Source organism: Balaenoptera acutorostrata, chromosome 5 (assembly GCF_949987535.1).
Source record: "Balaenoptera acutorostrata chromosome 5, mBalAcu1.1, whole genome shotgun sequence".
NCBI classification, from domain to species: Eukaryota; Metazoa; Chordata; class Mammalia; order Artiodactyla; family Balaenopteridae; genus Balaenoptera; species Balaenoptera acutorostrata.
The window spans coordinates 26,500,344-26,523,662 of NC_080068.1; the positions used below are offsets into that span (position 1 = coordinate 26,500,344).

General features: G+C 41.9%; 1 non-coding gene across 1 annotated transcript; it reads right to left on the reverse strand.

Moving 5' to 3' along the window:
• Nucleotides 1-22,117: 22,117 nt before the first annotated feature.
• Nucleotides 22,118-22,190, reverse strand: TRNAK-UUU (transfer RNA lysine (anticodon UUU)). The gene has a single exon. It is a non-coding gene; the product is annotated as a tRNA-Lys (tRNA).
• Nucleotides 22,191-23,319: the final 1,129 nt, after the last annotated feature.

Consider the following 23,319-nt stretch of genomic DNA (forward strand, 5'->3'; position numbering starts at 1 on the left):
GTCCCCGCTCACCGCAACTAGAGAAAGCCTGTGCACAGCAACGAAGACCCAACGCAGCCAAAAATAAAGAATAAATAAATGAATAAATTTATAAAATAAAATAGAAAGTCCACATGAAGCAGAAGGTAGACAGCTAGTGGGCAATTCTCAGCAGCAGCAATTCCATTTCCAGTTTTGCCTAAGTATAAATTTGGCTCAGGGCAATTCTGGAGCGAGAGAGGAAGTAATTCTTTTTCATAATTTTTTTCTTTATCAAGGGAATATAATGACACATTGCAGAACTTACTTAAAAGGGAGACTTGCATTTTTAATCCAATAAACACCTTGGACTTTTTAAAAGAGCACTGTGAAAATAGAAAGGAACTTTATTACTGTAAGTTCGCGTCAGGAAACTAACTAGAATTTCTGAGTATGTAATGGGGTATTAGGCACGAATAGAAGGGATGTTATGCAGATTAGATATAATTAGACATAACAATTAGACATAATCGTTACCGTCAAGGAGCTTCTAGTGCCAAGAGCAGAGATTCTTAACCTGAGGGTTATGGATGAACCGTGGAGGACCCATAAAGCTCCTGAAATTGTATACACAAATGTGTGCATATTTGCGGGCAATTTCTGGTCAGAAGGCCCAGAGCTTTCTTTAGATTCTCAAAGGGATCCACGAAAAAAGAAAAAAAAAAAAGGTTAAGAACCACAGATCAAGACTAAAGAATCATTTAATTGTAGTAAATTTTCCTATGGAATGCCACAAAAATAGACTATTCACAGTCATCTAATTCTGGGTTTCTCACACTGGTGTAGATAAAGGACAAGCTTAATTCTTGGCTTGCTGAATTTAAAGATAGCCCAAGTCTTTCATTCCTCTGTAAACATGTGATTTTTCAATACATTTGGATTTCTCAGAAATCGTGCACAAAACATGTGCCAAGATCTATGGCCCCATTGGTATTCCATTTGGGCTGCCTTGAGCTGCACAATAATTTATGACCAGCCCGCTGTGTTGAGCCCTCCTCCCTGGATGACTAACAGGAAGAGAACTTTGGCAGCAACGCAAACTTAATGAATGAAAAATGCAAACCTTGCAAATCTCTCTGCATTGAAATCCCCCAGAGTCTGGAAGCAGACACAGTTCCAAAAAGCCTGCATTTCCAAGATGCAATTTACTGCCCTTAGAGGTTTGTTGTGGGCCACCCAAAGTACATAGGCCTGATTCAAACAGATTTTATTGGCCAAGCAGATATGGGGATTTTTTTTTTAACATCTTTATTGGAGTATAATTGCTTTACAATGGTGTGTTAGTTTCTGCTGTATAACAAAGTGAATCAGCTACACATATACATATATCCCCATATCTCCTCCCTCTTGTGTCTCCCTCCCACCCTCCTGATCCCACCCTTCTAGGTGGTCACAAAGCACCGAGCTGATCTCCCTGTGCTATGCAGCTGCTTCCCACTAGCTGTCTATTTTACATTTGGTAGTGTATATATGTCCATGCCACTCTCTCACTTCGTCCCAGTTTACCCTTCCCCCTCCCAGTGTCCTCAATTCCATTCTCTATGTCTGCATCTTTATTCCTGTTCTGCCCCTAGGTTCTTCATAATCATTTTTTTTATTAGATTCCATATATATGTGTTAGCATACAGTATTTATTTTTCTCTTTCTGACTTACTTCACTCTGTAAGATAAAATCAAATGGGGAAATCTGTTGATATGAAAATCTTCATGATAATGATAAGTCACATATTATCATTGCATACTTCAGTTTCATTTGCACACAGGGTCAGGGGAGAGAGCTGATCTCTGCTTCCACATTGCTCTGCTGCATTCCTCCACCGTATCTTGAAGAAGGAAGGAAACTCTTAGCTAGTTATACCTTTGTATGGGGTTTTCTTCATAAAAACAAATGTATATTGAGGAAGAAGCTACCACTGAATTCTCACGGCTAGTAGCCAGGAATTTCATTCATAGACTTGAGCTCAGTGAGGTGAAGACTCTGGGAGGTGCTGGATACCGAAGGGCTGACCTTTTGTTAGCATATGAAAAATAGGCTTTCCTGGGGCGAGGGGGTACTAGTCACCCTAGAAATGGGATTTTTCTTAAATTAATTAATTAATTTATTTATTTATTTATTTATTTATGGCTGTGTTGGGTCTTCGTTTCTGTGCGAGGGGTTTCTCTGGTTGCGGCAAGCGGGGGCCACTCTTCATCGCGGTGCGCCGGCCTCTCACTATCGCGGCCTCTCTTGTTGCGGAGCACAGGCTCCAGACGCCGCAGCCTCAGTAATTGTGGCTCACGGGCCTAGTTGCTCCGCGGCATGTGGGATCTTCCCAGACCAGGGCTCGAACCCATGTCCCCTGCATTGGCAGGCAGATTCTCAACCGCTGCGCCACCAGGGAAGCCCTAGAAATGGGATTTTATTTCCCCATGCAGGATACAAATTACAGTGCAGGTCTGGAATCCATTATTCAAAACCCTTGAGGCCAGATGTGTTTCAGGATTTGGAATCTTTCAGATTTTTAAAAAGTTAATATGGGGCATATACATAGAATGGATAAACAAGGTCCTACTGTATAGCACAGGGAACTATAGTCAATATCCTGCGATAAACTATCATGGAGAAGAATATGAAAAAGAATGTGTATATATGTATAACTGAATCACTTTGCTATACAGCAGAAATTAATACAACATTGTAAATCAACCATACTTCAATAAAATTTTTAAAAACTTAATAGGGGGCATAAAGTCTACACCTCAGAGGATGGGACACCACCCCATAATCAGATAGACTCTATCTTTTCCTTCTGCCCCCATTAAAGTATTGATCATGCCTCCCCTCGTGCTGCCAAGATGGGTACAACAACTACAAGAAAATTATTCTCATACAGGGATAAGCAAGAGCAGGGAGAGAAGGACATGGATTTCTCCTCATGTCTCTCTTTCTTATCATGGAGAAAAAGTCTCTCCTAGAAGCCCTGAGGAGACTTTCTCCAGACACTATTGCCCAGAACTGGGTCTGAGATATCATCTAGTACAAATTCCAGGCAAAAATTTATTCCCTGCGCTTGGAAGGGATATATCCTCCCTAAGCACGCTGCTGCCACTGCTCAACAAAAGTCAGGGTTCTTACTCTTACTCAGGGACTATGGAAGGAATAGCATTGGATAAGGCAGCCAATGGCAACTACTACCCAGTCTGTAATATAAGAGTCAAGGCAGGGCCCTACTTCCTAGAAAAGGAACAGTAGAAACGGCCTAAATGGCATCTGATTAAATTATTAACCATCTCTGACCCTAATCTATGTGTGTCCTCTAAGAAACCCCTGTGGCCACTGAAACTTAAGACTTGTTCCTCAAGTATACACAGACTCGTTTTTATTGATATAACCAGTGTTAGTTAGGGTCCTATCTTAGGACTTGATATTAAGGCACGGTGCTTCACTCCAACAACAATATAAGGGAAGAGGAGGAAGGTAGAGGAAATGGGAGTAAGAGAGTGGAAAATAAAGCTACAGACCAGACCAGGGCATCAGCAAACTATGGCTCTTGGGTCCAATCCAGCCTGTTGCCTGCTTTTATAGATAAAGATTTATTGGTACACATTCATACCCATTGGTTCACACATTGTCTATCTGCTACAATAGTAGAGTTGAGTGACTGCAACAGAGACCACACAGCCTGCAAAGCCTAAACATTTGTTACGTAGTCTTTCACAGAAAAAGTTTGCTAATCCCTGAGCTGGACCAATTCCCAAAGCCAGGGGATAAGAGAACAAATATAAGAAGATGATGGTCTCCATTCTCAGACCAAGGAAGAGTCCTGGAGAAACTGACAGGGATCCCAATAGATGGGGTAGCATGGCAACAGGGAATCTAGGTCAAGTGTCCTAAAATCTAGTCACAAGGCGTCTAGGAACTCACATGGCTGTGGTCATTAGGAAGAAGGAAATAGCCAGGGAAAAGCTGGATCCCAGAGCTCACTGGCAGGACTAAAGGATTAAACAGATGACTTGGATAGGAACTCACAATGAAAGCCAAAGTGGATGCATGGTTCTTCCAAATGGGTTTATGAACGAGGGAGGGGTGGGGGGAAGCGTGCGCGTGCATGTGTGCGTGAACATAAATTCAAAAGTCTGAAGGCAACAACCCCGTAATTAGGGTGAGAGTCCCACAGATGAGCAACTGCAAACCAGGAAAATTAGGTCAGCACAGATTTGTAGCACAGAGTCAGAGCTTGGGTATTCTATTTGCGATAAACCTGCAAGAGAGCTGAATAGTAATCCTTCACTGGTTAGAGGGGAACCTGGGGCTGTTAAATGATTCCTGCCTCAAGTCAGAACTGTTCCGGGAAGTATCTGGAACTGAGCCCCATGGGGAGAGATCAGTAGCTCAGCTGAGAGTCACTGGGAGCAGCAGAGGCAGGGAGACTGGGCAGAGGAATAAACCTAACTACTTCCATTGGGGGCAATTACTTGGTACTGTTGAGCTAGAATCACCACCCTCTACCTTAGATAGCATTAAAGAAAAACCAATTATTTTTCAACTCTCTTTTTTTCAAGATTCCCTTCTATTTGTGTAAGTACAAATCCATCAGCTACATCTTTCTTCCCCAGTCTGTACTTTAATGATGTTGTTGTACCATCATGCAAGACTATATTTTAGGTTAATGTTTCCTGGTGGCAGCTGGAAAGGCACCTTAACATCAATATTAAAAAATACTTGGTAATTGCATTGTGAGATGGGCTTCCTGCAGACAGAGAATCCACTCCACGGTGTGAGGATTCTTAAGGCTCCATCAGAGAGGGTGTCCCCTTCTGGGAGGCAGTGTCCTTGACTCTACCTGTTCTTCTGCAGCCCAGATCTCATAGGAAAGCTTCCCTAACCCTTGGAGATTACTGAACTCCCAGAGTAATAGCTTGTGTGAGTCTGGGGCTTCTGAACGTTTTCCCAAGAATTCCTGGCCTTTTAACCTTCTGGTTCCTTCTATCTTTGCTCCTACAGCTGTTTCTCTGAGTTTCATCCTGTTAGGGCTGAATTATGTCTCCCAAGAAAACATGTTAAAGTTCTAACCCTCAGTACCTCAGAATGTGACCTTATTTGGATGGAGGGTCTTTGCAGACACAGTCAAGTTAAGATGAAATCATAAAGGTGGGCATTAATCCAATATGACTGGTGTCCTTCTAAAAAGGGGAAATTTGGTTACAGGAGCAGACCCTCACAGAGGGCTAATGAAGTGAAGAGATACAAGGAGAAGATGGTCATCTATGAGACAAGGAATACCTAAGGCTACCAGAAGCTAGGAGACAGCCTTCCCCAGCACCTTCAGAGGGAGAATAGCCCTGCTGACACTTTAATCTCAGACTCCTGGCCTCCATAACTGTGAGACGATGCGATTCTGCTGTTTTAAGCTATCTAGTTTGTGGTACTATTTTACAGCAGCCCTAAGAAACTCATACGTATGCTCTACCGGCCTGCGATCAGAGCTCTGCCCCTTGCCTTGAAGTACCAGCAAATCTGCTCAGGCTGGGCCTCTCCTGGGTTTACCACTCAGGTTCCCCAGAGCAGTGACTGCACCACCTCCACACTGCAGCCTGACCCTCACACTCTACCTTCAGAGACACCTCACACTACAAGAAGCCACCTCAGAAGTGTAGGCTGGACCCCTGACCAGGCCCATCTGCCACCTCAAAAGCTCTTGGAGCGCTAGAAAAGAAAACCTCTCCCTTTCATTTCACTATCATGAAGTTTAATGCTGAGGTTTAGGTTGCTGCTTAGATTTGCACCTACGGGCCTTTGTCGCTCTCAACACAACGGAGCAGCAAGAAGATCTAGGTGTTACAGTGAAGAGGTGGAAAGAGAAGAGAGTCTGGGGCCTTTCCGTTAACTCAGCCTTGGCTTGACCAGATGGAGGGGCGGGTCCTCAGCAATAAACTCTCAGCATGATCAGGAGGGCATAATCTTGAAACGGAATGGCTAATCCAAGGGGCCTACTTAATCTGTATGAAATATAATTGTCAAACATGCTGAAATACTCAGGTCATCTCTAAAGAAAAGTTCTCTTTTTTTCCTCTTCTAAATAAAATGCGTTGAGATAGGAAGAACCATGTTATGGTCCAGGTTAGTGATAAATATCAAACCAGGATCATGGCAGGTAGCACACCCTGGTTATAGAGATCAAAAGCATGAGCTCTAGGGGCAGACAGAACTGGGTGTGAATTACAGTTCTACCTCTTCTTGGCTCTGTAAACTTGGGCAAGTTCCACCATCTCGGTTTCTTCATCTGTAAAATGAAAATAATAATAATGATCACAGAATTATTGTAAGAATTACGTGAGCTAATCGTGCCAAGGGTTTAGCACAGTGCCTGCCTAATCCTTCCAGAGGTTGTCTATTCCACATTTAAAAAGGCCACCTCTCTAAGCTAAGTGGATGGGGATTAGTGGGAGGCCCCTAGCTGTTATCGGGTATTGTGTGTGGTTGTTGATAACAGGAACTTGAAATGATGGTTTAAACGAAGTAGAAGACATTCATTCTCTCTCTCTCTCCATCTCCCTCTCTCCCCTCTCTTTCTCTCCCTTCCCCTCCCCCTCTCGCTCTCTCCCTCTCTCTCAGAGAAACAGTGGGCAGCCCAGGGCAAGTATCGTGGCTCACAGTCACCAGGGACTCGTGATCCTTAGCCCTCTCCTCTTTGCTCAGGCCTCCTTATGCTGTTTCCTTCCTCAAGGTCACTTCATAAGACAAGACGGAACCCAACCATTACATCTGCATCACAGACAGCTGTCTGTCTCCTTGAAGGAACCTTTTCAGAGTCTCAAGGAACAACTTCTGTTCACACTTCATTAGCCAGACCATAGTCCCATGGTCACACCCAGGTGCAGAGTGGGCTGGGAAAGGCAGGTTTTTAGCGGGGCACTTTGCTTTTCCAAATAAAATCAGAATTCTCTTACTGAGGAAGAAGAGAATGGATTTTGATAAGCAGCTCTGGTCTCTGGAAAAAGAGCCTTCATTCTTCTCTAATTTAATCTTCACACAGGCTTGGAGCAGGAAAGGACCCGCAGCTCTGAGGTCCAGAGAGAAATAATGGTCACCCAGAGAGGCCAAGAGAGTGCTGAATCTAGGAGATTAGCCAGAATCTCCTTGATCTAATAACAAGGTTATTTCTAGAGACAGAAGAGGAAGAGCTCCGGGAAGAAATGAAGGTCCTGACTTGATAGGGCTTCTCAACATTTTATTTTTATTTATTTATTTTTTAATTTATTTTTTCTTCCTTTTTGTTTTTTTTTTGGCTGCATCAGGTCTTAGCTGCGGCACGCAGGCTTCTCTCTAGTTGTGGCATGCGGGTTTTTCTCTCTCTAGTTGTTGCGCTCGGGCTCCAGAGTGCGTGGGCTCTGTAGTTTGCGGCACGCGGGCTCTCTGGTTGAGACACGAGAGCTCAGCAGTTGTGGCGCGGGGGCTTAGTTGCCCCGCGGCATGTGGGATCTCAGTTCCCCTACCAGGGATCGAACCCACGTCCCCCACATTGGAAGGTGGATTCTTTACCACTGGACCACCAGGGAAGACCCTCTCATCAGTTTAGAGAACAGAACTTGAACAAGTCTCCATATCACTGCCCACTATGATCTGGTGCTTTTTCAATGCCTGAAAGGCAGGTGATGTAAAAATAAATCCTGGACACAGAAATCTGAGTCTGAGAACTGAGTCTACTGCCCCCTCAGTGTGGGGCTTTGAACAAGTCACTCTCCTTCTGGAGACAGAGGCAGGAAAAGGAGTAACATTTATGGAGTGCCTGTTTTAAAGAAGCTTAATATACTTCGTATCATTTTATCCTAACAATGGTGAGGCAGATACGCTTAATTCAGGGTATAGATGATTAAACTGAGGATCAGGGAAGGTCTAAGATCCCTAAGGTAGTCCCTTAGGGAGACCTCTGGCCCAAAACCCTAGATACTGCTACACTCCAGCCATATGGAAATCCTTCCAGTTCTTCAAATGTCCCACCCCATCTTTCCTCCCCACCTTTGCGTACACCATTCCCCCTGCTCGGCACACTCTTCCACCTCTTCATCTGGTGAGCCCCAACTCACCCTTCAAGTCTTAGCTGGAAATTCCCTTCGCTCAACGAGGCCGTTGCCCAAAACAGAAACCAGGTTCTGTTTCCCGTCTATACTTCTTCTTTTCTTGCACTTCCCCCATCAGGGCGCTCATCACTGGGAATGTCTTGTTTAATGACTACCTCCCTCACTGGAACAAGACCCACTGCTGTTTACTGCTGTAGTCCTCACCTCCAACAAAAAGCCCAGCGTGGGCTTCCCTGGTGGCGCAGTGGTTGAGAATCCACCTGCCAATGCAGAGGACACGGGTTCAAGCCCTGCTCGGGGAAGATCCCACATGCTGCGGACCAACTAAGGCCGTGCGCCACAACTACTGAGCCTGCGCTCTGGAGCCCATGAGCCACAACTACTGAGCCCGAGTGCCACAACTACTGAAGCCCGCGTGCCTAGAGCCCGTGCTCTACAACAAGAGAAGCCACCCAATGAGAAGCCCACGCACCGCAACGAAGAGTGGCCCCCGCTCGCCGCAACTAGAGAAAAACCCGCGAGCAGCAACAAAGACCCAAGGCAGCCAAAAATAAAAATAAATAAATAAATTTCTAAAAAAACAAAAAAAACAAAAAAGCCCAGCGTATCCCAGGCACTTAGGAAACATGTGCAAGAATTCACGAGTTGTTTAGTTTAATCTGATGGTAGAAATACATGTTTATTTATTTACATTAACTGAACCCATTTTAGAAAATACTGTTCCACATATTAAAACTGTTCTCCTTACCTGGGATTCAAGGCTCTTCAGAATCTTTCCAGCCTTCCTTATCAGTGGTCCCTGTTCTCACCTTCCTACATCGGGGCCTTGAGGATAATTATTCTCTCCATCTGGAATGTAAGATTCTGGTCTCTTATCTGCCCTGAAACATAACCACCCAGCAAAGCACAGCTTAGATTCAACCTCCTCCGCGGAGCCTACTCTGCCTCTGCAATTAACACTGATTTCTCCCTTCCCTGAACACTTCTTACGGCACTAAAATCCTGTCCTGGCCATTCTGCATCTGATGTTCATGGCCTTCTTGTTTTACAGTTGTATTTTTCAAACATTAACCGCTATTTTCCCCCTGGGTTTTCCTACTTCTTTCCTCTCCCTGCCTCATTTAAGGACATGGTCAGACCTGGCCACAGGGAAGGAAGCAGGAAAAAAAGAAGTTTCTGGGTTTGTGTCCCACTGATGAAATTTCCAGAGTGATTTTAAAAATGAGATCAAAGTGAGGAAAGACTAACAAAGGGTCCCCCCTTGGGGCTGGGTGGAGAGAGGAGTAGGAAGGAGCTGTGCTGAGCCAAGAGACATCAGTGGAGCCAAACAGTGTGTTTCTCCACCCGTTTTAGGGCAGAAGCCTGGGGAGGGAGCGAGACCCCTGAGAGGTGTGGGGTCTGAACGCCACAGGCATCTGCCTGATGTTTACTGCACAGAGCTCCAGGGAGACGTAAGACCCCAGAGGAGCTCTCTGAAGATGGGTCTGAGCAGAGAAGGACCAGAACATCACAAATACTCTTAATCTCAGGTTGGCAAGAAGGAAGCCAAATAACTCCTGGGCCTCCCAGGCACAGCATGGGAGTATTCAAGAAATTTACAGGACCTGTAAATTTCTGTAAAATTCCTATAAAAAAGGGACCATGCAGACCCTTTAGAAATGAAGGACATCTTAGTGGCAATCTCTACACAAAAGCAACTAGAGCGGTGGGTGCTGCATGGACAAATCATTCAAGGAACAGGTGGACCCTCTCCCAACACCTGGCCACTATTTATACCCTCTAAAGCTTAGACAACTTGGAGATTAACCCTACCGGACTATAAGCTTCTGGATGGCAGAGATGCCAAAAAACTTCATGTTGACTAAATCGTGTTTCCTGGAAGGAAATTCCTGTTCTTAAACTGGAGTCTCCTAGAGGGTATATTCCTCTAAGCCAACCCACTGTTACCCTGAAGCCTGGGTTACTACACATGGAACTCTGGGGGGAAAAAAAAAACTACTTTATCCCACTGTAGAGAGAAAAGGATGTCAGCACTCAAAAAGGCCCCCTGGTGGCTCTATGGAACAGGGGCTGCTGAAGGGGTATCTGGGGGCCACGTCTCACCTCATCACGACTGTGCTTTCAGTATGGACAGTAGGCCACGGAGCTCTTTGCAATGATGACCATCTCAACTAGGCCTCAGAGCTCCTACTTTTGCAACGGTGGAAGTGGACTAAGGGTCTTCGTTGAATGTTCTCTACCTTTCTATACTGTTGTTAATGTATGTGTTTCTATCAATTTACTGAAATTTTATATTTAGGTATCTAAATTCAGGGATAAAAGGGAAAAAAGAAGGCTCTTTGTTGGAATACATTCGTGCTTACATTTATATGACCTTAAATGACCATGAAAAAATGTGTAAAAGAAATCCTGCGAAAGTATGCGCAGGTTATAATAGTTTCATACTCCACTACAAAACTGCATATGCTTGTGCAATAATTGCATGAAAATTCTTAAGGTATGAAATAAGAGGATAAAACATTGACTAGAAAGCAGTGCCATTTTTGGAAATTGCCAAGTAGTGTACAGATTTTAAACATCCTAACTTTGTTTTTGTTGACTCAGAAAGGCTCACAATTATACTAAGATAGTAACTATGGTTTTTGTTTCAGCCTTTGCTCATTGCCAGCTTCAACTTTTTGTCATGCAATTAACAATCTGAAGATCATTAATCCCTTATCCAGGAATTCAAAGATGTAACTGTTTCCAGATAAATATATCATCGTTTTTCACTGAGGAAATCTCTGGACTTAACAGTCTCATAAAAAAAGAAAGAAAAGAGAACCACAATAAAACATATGGCTAAATCATTAGCTATAATTTGTGCAAAATAATTTTGACAATGAACGTAGATAGACATTGGGTTCTGGAAATCACCCTTTTTACATCAGAGGGTTTGGAAGTCTGAGGTGAAAGAGCTGACATTCACAAGCATCCCAATGGCAGCAAAACACTGTCGGGGTCTCCTGTGGGCACTTCCCAGCCTTGCACCTTGGATTCTAACTGCTATTTAGATTTGGCATCTCCTTTTTCTCTCATGCTTCCCGAGCTCGGCTGTTCGTAGATTTATAGATCTAGCAATACCCAGGTCTTTAGTGGCTTTGTCTTTCATGCTGTCTGGATCAGCATTTTTATCAAGCAGTTTGGAGGAAGGTGGAGGTGAGGGAGAAGGTTGCTCCCCGGTGACCAGGTGAGGCCAATGAGGCAACCAAGGTCATTCACTCATGTAGACAAGAGTACTTCTAGGCTGAGTCCTCTATCAGGATGACCGGATTCTCCCAACTTCCTTTCTCTCTTACTGAAATTTGTATCTGTAGTTGCCCCCAGTTCTAGTTATTCCATTTGGTTTGCAATTCAGTTTTGTCCCAGGCTACAGATTTCTGACACCCCCATCTCAGTACCTTTTACAAAAATATCTGTGGCCAGCTCAGCTGTTTGACCGCAGTCCAGCCTTCTAGATATTGTGCAACATCTGATACCCACTTGAGACCCCAGTCACTGACTGAGTATGCCCCCAGATTGAGTTTCAGACAAGCCTAATCATGCTAGGGTACAAGAGAGCAAAGCCTTCACATCTGTGGATGACACGAAGCTAGGAGAGATGGCGAATATGATGGAGACTTGTAAAAGCTCTTGAGTGGTTCGGAAGCCTGGTTCAAGAGCAACAAAATGAGATTTAACAGCCGTGAGTTTGAATTCCAAATACCATCTCATAAATATAGATGATGGAAAAAATGGCTTGACTGTTTTATGTGAAAAGACCGGGCTGTTTTTGTTGATCATAAGTTCAGTGTGATGTGACTTAGCTGCTCTAAAAGCTAATCCTCTTGTGGGCTGCATTAATAGGATTGCGTCCAAATCACGCAAGGCAATAATCTCTGTAGACTCATCTTCAACTGGTCAGGCAACAGCTGACTACTCTGTTGTGACCATCATTCTACAAGGGGGTCATTAACAACCACAGACAATTCTGGGGAAGCAGACCAGGACGCAGAGGTCTGTGCTCTCCACAGCACAGAAAATTGTTAGGCCAACTGTTTAGCCTGAGCAGTGGCTCTCTATCTGTTGAAACTCTTGGTTCCACAGAAAACTCAGCTGGCTTAGGCAAGAGGGGGTCGTGAATCCTAATGACATAGCCAGGGCTGCCACTCAGATCAGATACATAGGTATGGCTGAACTAGTTTTTAATCTCTGGCATCTGCTCTGATTCATTGGTTCCCATAGAGTACTGGCTTTAAATATTTTGAATATCACCCCTGGAAACAGGAGTGCCTCAGAGGATCCAGGGCTAGAATACAGCTGAGCTTTAGGAAGGGCTAGAGCCAGGAAATGGAATGTCACTGGAAGGCTGGCAGTATTGGCTCTCTTCTCCCGTCTGCTTCATTCATCTTTGTCTGTATGAGACAGCTTTCTCTAATCCCTAGTCCACTTGCCAGAAACTGGCTTTCTCTCGATTCCAGCTCCAAGTTCCCAACAGAACTTGGGTTAGCATCGATGCCTACCCCATCCCTATCAACTGTGGCCAAGTGCATGGAGTACATTAGACAAATAGGGCTGCAAGAAACCCACCCCTATGGGAAATTCCCTGGCGGTCCAGTGGTTAGGACTCCATGCTTTCCCTGACGGGGCCTGGGTTTGATTCCTGGTCAGGGAATTGAGAACCCCCAAGCCCCGAGGCGTGGCCAAAAAAAAAAAAAAAAAAAAAAGAAACCATCCCCTATGATTGAGATGGGGATGATTAAGGAGGTCATTCTGTGGCAGGAAAATACCCAAAAAATTTTGTATCACTTTCTTAACTTTCTCTGATGTCATAAGCCCCTTTGAAAAGTTGGGGAAACATGTTTTCCTCTTTACAAAAATACACACGAATTTTGTTTAGGCTTTCAAGAGATTCCTAGAACCTTGGAATATACCCATGAACCCCACAGTAAGATACCCTGACCTAGAGATGAAATACTTAGGGGAGAAAATATGAATGTCTTCCTTCAAATAGCTGAAGAATTGCTGGGGAAGAAGATTAAAATTATGTAAACGCATGCATAGGAAAAAGATTAGAATGCTATATAAAAGTGAAAACGTGTTCCCTTTGGAGATAGTGTAATGGGTGATTCTTTTTTGTGTGTTTCCTAATTATTCTGCCAGGAATATCTATGGTTAGTTTTATAATCACGTAAAGCATATATTTTTAAAATAAATTTATTTATTTATTTGTTTGTTTGTTTTTATTTTTTGGCTGTGTTGGGTCTTCATTGCTGCGCGTGGGCTTTCTCTAGTTGCAGCGAGCGGGGGCTACTCTTCGTTGCGGTGCACGGGTTTCTCATTGCAGTGGCTTCTCTTGTTGCAGAGCAGGGGCTCTAGGCACGCGGGCTTCAGTAGTTGTGGCTCGCGGGCTCAGTAGCTGTGGCGCACGGGCTTAGTTGCTCCGCAGCATGTGGGATCTTTCCGGACCAGGGCTCGAACCCGTATCCCCTGCATTGGCAGGCGGATTCTTAACCACTGCGCCACCAGGGAAGCCCCATGTAAAGCATTTGTTAAAAAGAAACGTAATCAAAATTTCAAATGCTTCAGAGTTTAGAAGAGTGGGTAAAACTGATAAGAACGGAGATTTTGACTCAATGTTACTGGTGGCCTTAGGAGTAATCACAATGTCCCTGAATCGATCTTTGCCCTCCTGTAATCTGTTCTCAGAGCAGAAGCCACTTGTGTTAAAACATAAGTCAGAGTATTTCTCTCTGCTCAGAACCCAGCAAGGGCTCCCCGATTCACTCAGAGCAAGAGCCAAAATAAGGCTATAAGGTTCCATGTGACCTGTCCCATGTTGTGCCCCCCATCTCATCTCCGACAGCTGTCCTCCAGCTCATGCTGATTCCTCGTTCCTCAAATTTCGTCACTTCCTGAAGTCTCTGCACATGACATGTTCCCAGTGAGGCCCACTCAGTTTTTTGGGTTTTTTTTGTTTTTTTTGTTTTTTATTTATTTTTAGCTGTGTTGGGTCTTCGTTTCTGTGCGAGGGCTTTCTCCAGTTGTGGCAAGTGGGGGCCACTCTTCATTGTGGTGCGCAGGCCTTTCAGTGTCGCGGCCTCTCTTGTTGCGGAGCACGGGCTCCAGACGCGCAGGCTCAGTAGTTGTGGCTCACGGGCCCAGTTGCTCCACGGCATGTGGGATCTTCCCAGCCCAGGGCTCGAACCCGTGTCCCCTGCATTGGCAGGCAGATTCTCAACCACTGCACCACCAGGGAAGCCCCCAGTCAGTTTTAAATTGCATACCTCACCACCGCTGTCACTCTCCATGGCTCTTGCCCTACTCTCTTTCTTCCTTTCTTTTTTTTAAAAATAATTAATTAGGGACTTCCCTGGCAGTCCAGTGGTTAAGACTCCCATGCTTCCACTGCAGGGGGCATGGGTTCCATCCCTGGGCAGGGAACTAAGATCCCCCATGCTGCATGGCCAAAAAAAAAAAAAAAAAAAAAATTTAATTGATTAATTTTTTTATTGAAGTACAGTTGATCTACAATGCTGTGTCAGTTTCAGGTGTACAGCAAAGTGATTCAGTTATATATATATATCTTTATCTATATCTATGTATATATGTATATCTTTTTCAGAGTCTCTTCCATTATAGGTTATTCCAAGATATCAAAGATGTGGTATATGTGTACAATGGACCTACTTGCTTTCTTTTTCTCATAGGACTTATCACCTTCTAAAATACTATGTAAAATTTTTATCATCTGTTTCTCCTCACGGGAATGTAAGTTCCATGAAGACAGAGGATTTTATCTTTTCTTTCTTTCTTTCTTTCTTTTTTTCTGGTTTGCTTAATCCTAAGCACCCAGTGCCTGGCTAATAGTGGACATTCAATAGACATTTGTTGGAGGAAGGGAGGGAGGGAAAAAAAGACTTGCAGTGGTCAAGCAGAGACAGAATGGTTCTCTCATAGAAGGAATTCCTGATATGGGGGAGAAGCTTGGACAACTTTGAAGTTTCATTGCAAATGTGAGATTCTACATGATAGGACTCTTCCCTTCCACCACCATAACCCAGATTTTTACTTACTTAGATTACTTGCTGATTGTCTTAGACAGGAATCATTTGGATGCAAGGAAGAGAAACCACTCAGGTTACATTAAATAAAAAGCAAAGTTTTAATTTAACACATGGAATCTCATGGATTCCAAGGGCAAGAACTTCAGGGTGGCCCCTTGAGGAGCTGAAACCAGGATTGTCTCTGCCTTTCTGGTACTTCATGAAATTTAATCTCTCCCTCAGCAGACATCTCATTTCTCCTTCCTGGAGAGCTACAAGACCTCCCAGCTCCAGGGCCCATCACTAGTTAATTAAAGTCTCTGTCTCAAATCCAAATTTTTCAAGAGTGAATCTGATTGGCTTATCAATTGTTTTCCCATACATCAAGTGGTACTGTCAGCTGTCACCAGAGGCAAGAGCATCAGAGAGTGCAACCATGACCAAAGAATCCACCCTGGTGGGCTTGGGAAGGGAAGCAGTTCTCAGAGAAGCAGCACATGAGATGAACAGGCAAATTGGCTAGCACTCCAAGACACCACCCCACTGGAATCTAACTGCACTAACATTCTCAACAATCTAATTTCATTTCCCCAGCAATTTCCTGTCTGGAAGAGGTTGCTGATTTCTTTGAAGCTAAAATCGGCACATCCCTCACTTATAAAAATAATAAACAGCTTTCTGAGAAACTTCTGAGGAAATTTTTCTACCACCTGGAAAAGCACAGTGAGAGGATTCATCTCCTAGAATAAGAGTTGCAGGGACTTTACCCTGAAACGGAGCTGCAAAATGTCACAAAGTTCTGCACCATGAACACAGATGTATATAAAATTGCTTTTTATAACAAGATTTTTTTTTAAATTGAAGCATAACACAAATACACAAATGTGCACAAATCGTAAGTGTTCAGCTGGATGAATTTCCAAAAGTAAATACACCCTTGTAGCCAGCACCCCAATCAAGAAAGCAGCACTGGGCTTCCCTGGTGGCGCAGTGGTTGAGAATCTGCCTGCCAATGCAGGGGACACGGGTTCGAGCCCTGGTCTGGGAAGATCCCACATGCCGCGGAGCAACTAGGCCCGTGAGCCACAACTACTGAGCCTGTGCGTCTGGAGCTTGTGCTCCGCAACAAGAGAGGCCGCGATAGTGAGAGGCCCGTGCACCGCGATGAAGAGTGGCCCCCGCTCGCCGCAACTGGAGAAAGCCCTTGCACAGAAACGAAGACCCAACACAGCCAAAAAATAAATAAATAAATAAATAAAAAATAAAAATAAAGGAATTCCTTTTAAAAAAAAAAAAAAAAAGAAAGCAGCACCATCATCCTACTTCCCACCTCCCCTCTGCCCACCCCACCACCCCCAAACACACGCTACCTCCTGACTTCCATAGATTAGTTTTGCCTATGTTTAAAGGCTTTGGCCCTTTTTTTCCTACTGGGTTGGCCATCCTGTTTTGTTTTATTTTTAAAGCAACTTTATTGAGGTATGATTGACATGCAATAAAGTACATATTTAAAGTGCACAGTTTGATAAATTTAGGTATATGTACATATCATGAAACCATCACCACAATCAATCCCTCCCAGCCCCAGACAACCACTGATCCATTGTTGGTTGGATCAAGGATATCATTATCAATTGTTTATATTTCTAGAATTTTATATAAATGGAATCACATAGCACATTTTTATTTTTGTCTGGCTTCTTTCACTCAAAATAATTATTTTGAGATTCATCCATGTCAGTACATGTATTACTAGTTATTTCTTTTTATTGCTAAGTAGCAACCCATTGTATGGATATACTATACTTTGTTTATCCGTTAACCTGTTGATGGGCATTTGAGTTGTTTCTAGTTTGGGGCTATTTAAAATAAAGGGGTTAAGAACATTTGCGCACAAGTCTTTGAGTGAACATATGATTTCATTTATCCCAGGTATTTAGGAGTGGAATGTCTGGGTTATATGTTATGTGTATGTTTATAAGAAACTGCCAAAATGTCTTCCATTTTACATTCTCACAAGCAGTGTATGAGAGTTTCAGCTGCTCAATCTTCTAACTCTTGACATAATCAACCTTTTCAATTTTATGCATTCTAATAGGTGTGTGGTGGTATCTCACTGTGATTTTAATTTGTGTTTCCCTAATGACTAACGATTTTGAGCACATACATGTTTTGCTATGGCTTATTTGCCATCTGTATGTCTTTTTCAGTTGTGTTCATAAAAATCTTCTGCCCATGGTTTTTTTTTTTTTTTTTTTTTTTTTAAATTTTATTTATTTATTTATTTATTTATTTATGGCTGTGTTGGGTCTTCGTTTCTGTGCGAGGGCTTTCTCCAGTTGCGGCAAGCGGGGGCCACTCTTCATCGCGGTGTGCGGGCCTCTCACTGTCGCGGCCTCTCTTGTTGCGGAGCACAGGCTCCAGACGCGCAGGCTCAGTAATTGTGGCTCACGGGCTTAGTTGCTCCGCGGCATGTGGGATCCTCCCAGACCAGGGCTCGAACCCGTGTCCCCTGCACTGGCAGGCAGATTCTCAACCACTGCGCCACCAGGGAAGCCCTCTGCCCATGTTTTAATTAGGTTGTTTGTTTTCTTATTATTAAGTTTTTTTTAAAGAATTAACTTTTTTTTAATAGATTTTATTTACTTATTTATTTTTGGCTGCGTTGGGTCTTTGTTGCTGCACGTGGGCTTTCTCTAGTTGCGGCGAGTGGGGGCTACTCTTCGTTGCGGCGTGCAGGCTTCTCACTGCGGTGGCTTCTCTTGTTGCGGAGCACAGGCTCTAGGTGCACCGGCTTCAGTAGTTGTGGCACGTGGGCTCAGTAGTTGTGGCTCACGGGCTTAGTTGCTCCGCGGCATGTGGGATCTTCCCGCACCAGGGCTCGAACCCGTGTCCCCTGCATTGGCAGGCGGATTCTTAACCACTGTGCCACCAGGGAAGCCCTTATTATTAAATTTTGATAGTGCTTTATTTATTCTGGAGACGTCCTTTATCAAATATGTGATTTGCAAATATTTTCTCCCTCATTTTGTGGCTTGTCTTTTCATTCTCTCTATGGTGTCTTTCAAAGAGCAGAGATTCTTAATTTTGATAAAACTCCAATTTATCATTTTTTTCTTTCATGGATCATGCCTTGAGCATCATATGTAAGAGACCTTTGCATAACTCAGTCACGCAGATTTTCTCCTATGCTTTATTCCATAAGTTTTCTTTTTATCAGGTTTTACTTTTCTATTTATAATCTATTGTGAGTACACTTGTGCACGTGCCGAAGGTATGGACTGAATTTATTGTTGTTGTTTTTGCATTTTGATATCCAATTGCTTCAGCATCAATTATTGAAAAGACTATCCTTTCTTCTTTGAATTGACTGGGCACCTTTGTCAAAAATCAATTGACGATATATGTGTGAGGTTATTTCTGGACTCTCTATTCTGTTCCATTGATCCATTTGTCTACCTTTTTTTCTTTTCCATTATAATTTATTATAAGATATTGAATATAGTTCCCTGTGCTATACAGTAGACCTTGTTGTTTATCTGTTTTATATATAGTAGTTTGTATCTGCTAGTCCCAAACTCCTAATTTATCCCTTTCCCCCGCTTCCCCTTTGGTAACCATAAGTTTGTGTTCTGTGTCTCTGAGTTTGTTTCTGTTTTGTAAATAAGTTCATTTGTTTCATTTTTTTAGATTCCACCTATAAGTGATATCATATGATATTTGTCTTTCTCTGTCTGACTCACTTCACTTAGTATGATAATCTCTAGTTGCATCCATGTTGCTGCAAGTGGCAATATTTCATTCCTTTTTATGGCTCAGTAATATTCCACTGTGTATATAAATATATGTATATATATCTCACATCTTTATCCATTCATCTGTCGATGGACATTTAGGTTGCTTCCATGTCTTGGCCATTGTAAATAGTGCTGCTATGAATATTGGGGTGCATATCTTTTTGAATTAGAGTTTTTGTCTTTTCTGGATATATGCCCAGTGGTGGGATTACTGGATCATATGGTAACTCTATTTTTAGTTTTTTAACATTTGTCTATCTTGATGCCAGTACTACACTATCTTTATTACAGTGGGTTTATATGTCTTGAAGTCAAGTAGTATAAGTTCTCTAACTTTGTTCTTTTTCAAAGTTGTTTTAGCTATTCTAGGTATTTTGCATTTCCATATGAATTTTAGAATCAGCTTATCAATTTTGCAAAAAGAAACACCCCAGCTTGCTGGGGTATTGATTGGTATTGTGTTAAATTTACAGATCATTCTGGGAGAAAACTGATAATAATATTGTCTTCCCACTCATGAACTCAGTATATCTTACTTAGGTCTTTTAATTTCTCTGAGCGATACTGTGTCTTGAATCTATGGATTTACAGTTGCAACAAATTTGAATACTTTTTGGCCATTATCTTTTCAAATATTTTTCTGTGCTCCCTGCTTTGGAGACTCCAGTTACATGCCTATAGGCCATTAGAACTGGTCCCATTTTCACTGATGCTCTGTGCATTTTTTTCAATCTTTTTTTTCCTCTCTCTGTTTCATATTTCTATGTGTTTAAATTCACTAAACCTTTCTCCTGTGATGTCTAATCTGTCATTAATTGCACGTAGTACATTTTTCATGTCAGTCATTATATTTTTCATCTCTAGAAGTTTGCTTTAGGTCTTTATAATATCTTCCATATCTCTACTTAACATGTTAAGTCATTCCTCTAGCTTATTGAACATATGAGATATAGCTATAAAAACCATTCTGTTTGTCAAATAATTTTACCATCTATATCATTTCTGGGTTGGCTTCAGTTGATTTTTCTCCTCATTGTGAGTCATACTTACCGGTTTCTTTGTAATTTTTTTTATTTTAATTTTTATTTATTTATTTATTTTTGGCTGTGTTGGGTCTTCGTTTCTGTGTGAGGGCTTTCTCTAGTTGTGGCAAGCAGGGGCCACTCTTCATCGCGGTGCGCGGGCCTCTCACTATCACGGCCTCTCTTGTTGCAGAGCACAGGCTCCAGACGCGCAGGCTCAGTAGTTGTGGTGCACGGGCTTAGTTGCTCCGCAGCATGTGGGATCTTCCCAGACCAGGGCTCGAACCCGTGTGCCCTGCATTGGCAGGCAGATTCTCAACCACTGCGCCACCAGGGAAGCCCTCTTTGTAATTTTTGATCAACGTCAAATCAAGAATTTTTGATTATTAAATCAGATTTTATAAACAGTGGAAGAAGCATGGACTTAAAACAAGGCATGCTAATTAGGTTTTGTCAAATTTTACAAAAATATGTGATATATATTTATACTAAAACTATATAATCTTTAGATTTAGGAGAGCAGTCAGTTAATATTTTTAGCAGATTAAAAGAGTATTAAATACTGGTACAAGTTGGAAATTGAGAAAACTGTGGGTAGAATTATAGAAAATGAGTTGGTGTTAGAAATTTTTTTTTTCCTATGAATATACTGAGCTCTGATTTAGGACATAGTTAAGTTTCTTGGGAGCAGTTTGAACTTATGGGATCTTGTTATTATGTTTTCTTAGGCAGAGTCACAGCAGCATTTAGTCTAGGGCTAATTTTTAATTTTGCCCACTACTAAGACAAAATCCTACAGCACTTTATGAATTTTGATGTTTTTCACTCTGGCTGAAAGAACAGGAGCTATTTCCACCCTGAATGATTCCCTGGTGATTTTTTTTTAATAAGTTTTTTTTTTAATAAGTTTAAAAATATATATTTATTTATTTACTTATTTGGTTGCACCAGGTCTTAGCTGCAGCACATGGGCTCCTTAGTTGAGGCCGGCAGGCTTCTTAGTTGCAGCATGCATGTGGGATCTAGTTCCCTGACCAGGGATCAAACCTGGGCCCGCTGCATTTGGGAGTGTGGAGTCTTATCCACTGCACCACCAGGGAAGTCCCTTCCCTGGTGATTTTTCCCTGTAGTTCTTTCCAGTGATTCTTTCCCTAGTGTCAGGAAGTTTCTTCATCTACATCTGCTGACCCCTATTCAGCTGAAGACATGAGGGGACCACCTGAGTGGGGATGGCCAGAGCTCTCTCTCAGTGTAGCTCTTTCCTGTCTGGTCTAGTGTCCTGCGACCTCTAACTGCATTAGCCTCCCTGAATTCCCAGATCCATCTCCTCAATTCAGAGAGGGCTGCAAGCACGCTGTGCTGTGACCTAGAAAGTAAGGCAGTAAACAAGCAGCGCTCCCCTTGTTTGTTTCACCTTGTGTGTTTCATATATTTTGTCCTTTTTAAAAAAGTTGTTTCAGTAAGGTGGGCAAATCTATTCTCTTTCACTCCATCTTGGTTGAAAGCTGAAGTCTTGGATTGCCTATCATCTTCTCATTGATTCTAGGAGTATTTATATATTCCAACTACAAGCCCTTTGACAAATATAGGAATTAATTATATCATCTTCAACTCTATCTTCTTCCACTCTGTGACTTTTTGTATTCTCTTAAACATGATTTTTGATGAAGAGATGTTGTCAATTTTAATGTTGCCCAATATATTACTTTTTAAACTTTAGGGTTAGTGCTTTCTGTGTCTGTTTACCTTTCGCAAAGTTAAGAAGACAGTTCTCTGTTTTTGTTTGGAAATGTTCTGGTTTTTTACTTTAACTTTAAAATCTATAATCCATTTGGCATTGATTTTTGCATATGTTGTGAGCTAGAAATCAAGATCCTTTTTTTTTTTTTTCATATGAGTATCCAATTGACCCAGCACCACTTACTGTCATTTCCCCACCGTACTGCAGTGTCAACTTTGTCATCAATTTAATGACCATGCATGTGTGGGTCTATTTCTTGGTTCTCTGTACATACAGTTTTAACCTCTGTCTGGTAAACAGCATTGATCTGAAGCAGTCATTTCATAATTTTCAGTTTAAAAGAAAACTGAGTTAGTTTTTCTTTCCTTTTTTTTTAAAAAATAAATTTTATTCTGTTTATTTATTTATTCTTGGCGCCTGGACAGGGACTTGAACCCTGGGCCCTCAAATTAAAAGTCTGGTGCTCTACCAGGTGAGCTACCCAGGCACTCTCTAGCCTTTCTTACTTTAAGTATACATAAGTTTTAACTGAGTAGACTATTGTTTTTCATCCAAAATAAAGTACAGTTTGAACACAAGAACTGTGTAAATGTAATTATATTAAATAACTCTAATACTATTATATATAATGTTTCAATGTCACAATTACTAAAGGATTTTGGTTTATATTTCACAAAATAAAAACTCTCTTTTACCCAATGAGTAACCTAAATTTTGAAATATCAGGTTTGAAACAAAATTATGCAATTCAGGCAGTGTTAGCATAATCTGTTTAAAGTTATCATAGCCCCTAATAAATTATAACTGAAATATTCTAAAAACAAACAGTATTTTATTCCTTTGCAAAAGACCATCTTCTCACTATATCTATATAAACCTTATTCCAAGGATATTTTTGTTTCTTTTTTCGAAAATATACTGAATTTTATTAATATGCTGTAGACAGCCTGAAGTGTTAATCTCCATCCCTACCTTTAAGACTTTCATTATGAGGTACAAGGTATATTTACCCTCTAGCCAAATAATTTTTGAGCAACTTGGTGGAGCCTCCAGTTTACATATCCTACAAAATATTTTCATTGCAGTTGCAAAATCTTATACTTTGCATTGCTGGCAACTTTTAATGATATATATGTGGGGTTATAGATTTTATTTATTTATTTTTTATTGGCATATAGTTGTTTTACACTGCTGTGTCAGTTTCTGCTGTACAGCAAAGTGAATCAGCCATACGTATGCATACATCCCCTCTTTTTTCGACTTCCTTCCCATTTAGGTCACCACAGAGCACCGAGTAGAGTTTCCTGTGCTGTACAGTAGGTTCTCATTAATTATCTATTTTATATATACATAGTAGTGCATATATGTCAATCTCAATCTCCCAATTCATCCCACCACCCCCTTCCCCCTTGGAATCCAAACGTTTGTTCTCTCCGTCTGTGTTTCTATTTCTGCTTTGCAAATAAGATCATCTATACCATTTTTCTAGATTCCACATATATGTGTTAATATATGATATTTGTTTTTCCCTTTCTGACTTACTTCACTCTGTATGACAGTCTCTAGGTCCATCTGTGTCTCTACAAATGACCCAATTTTGTTCCTTTTTATGGCTG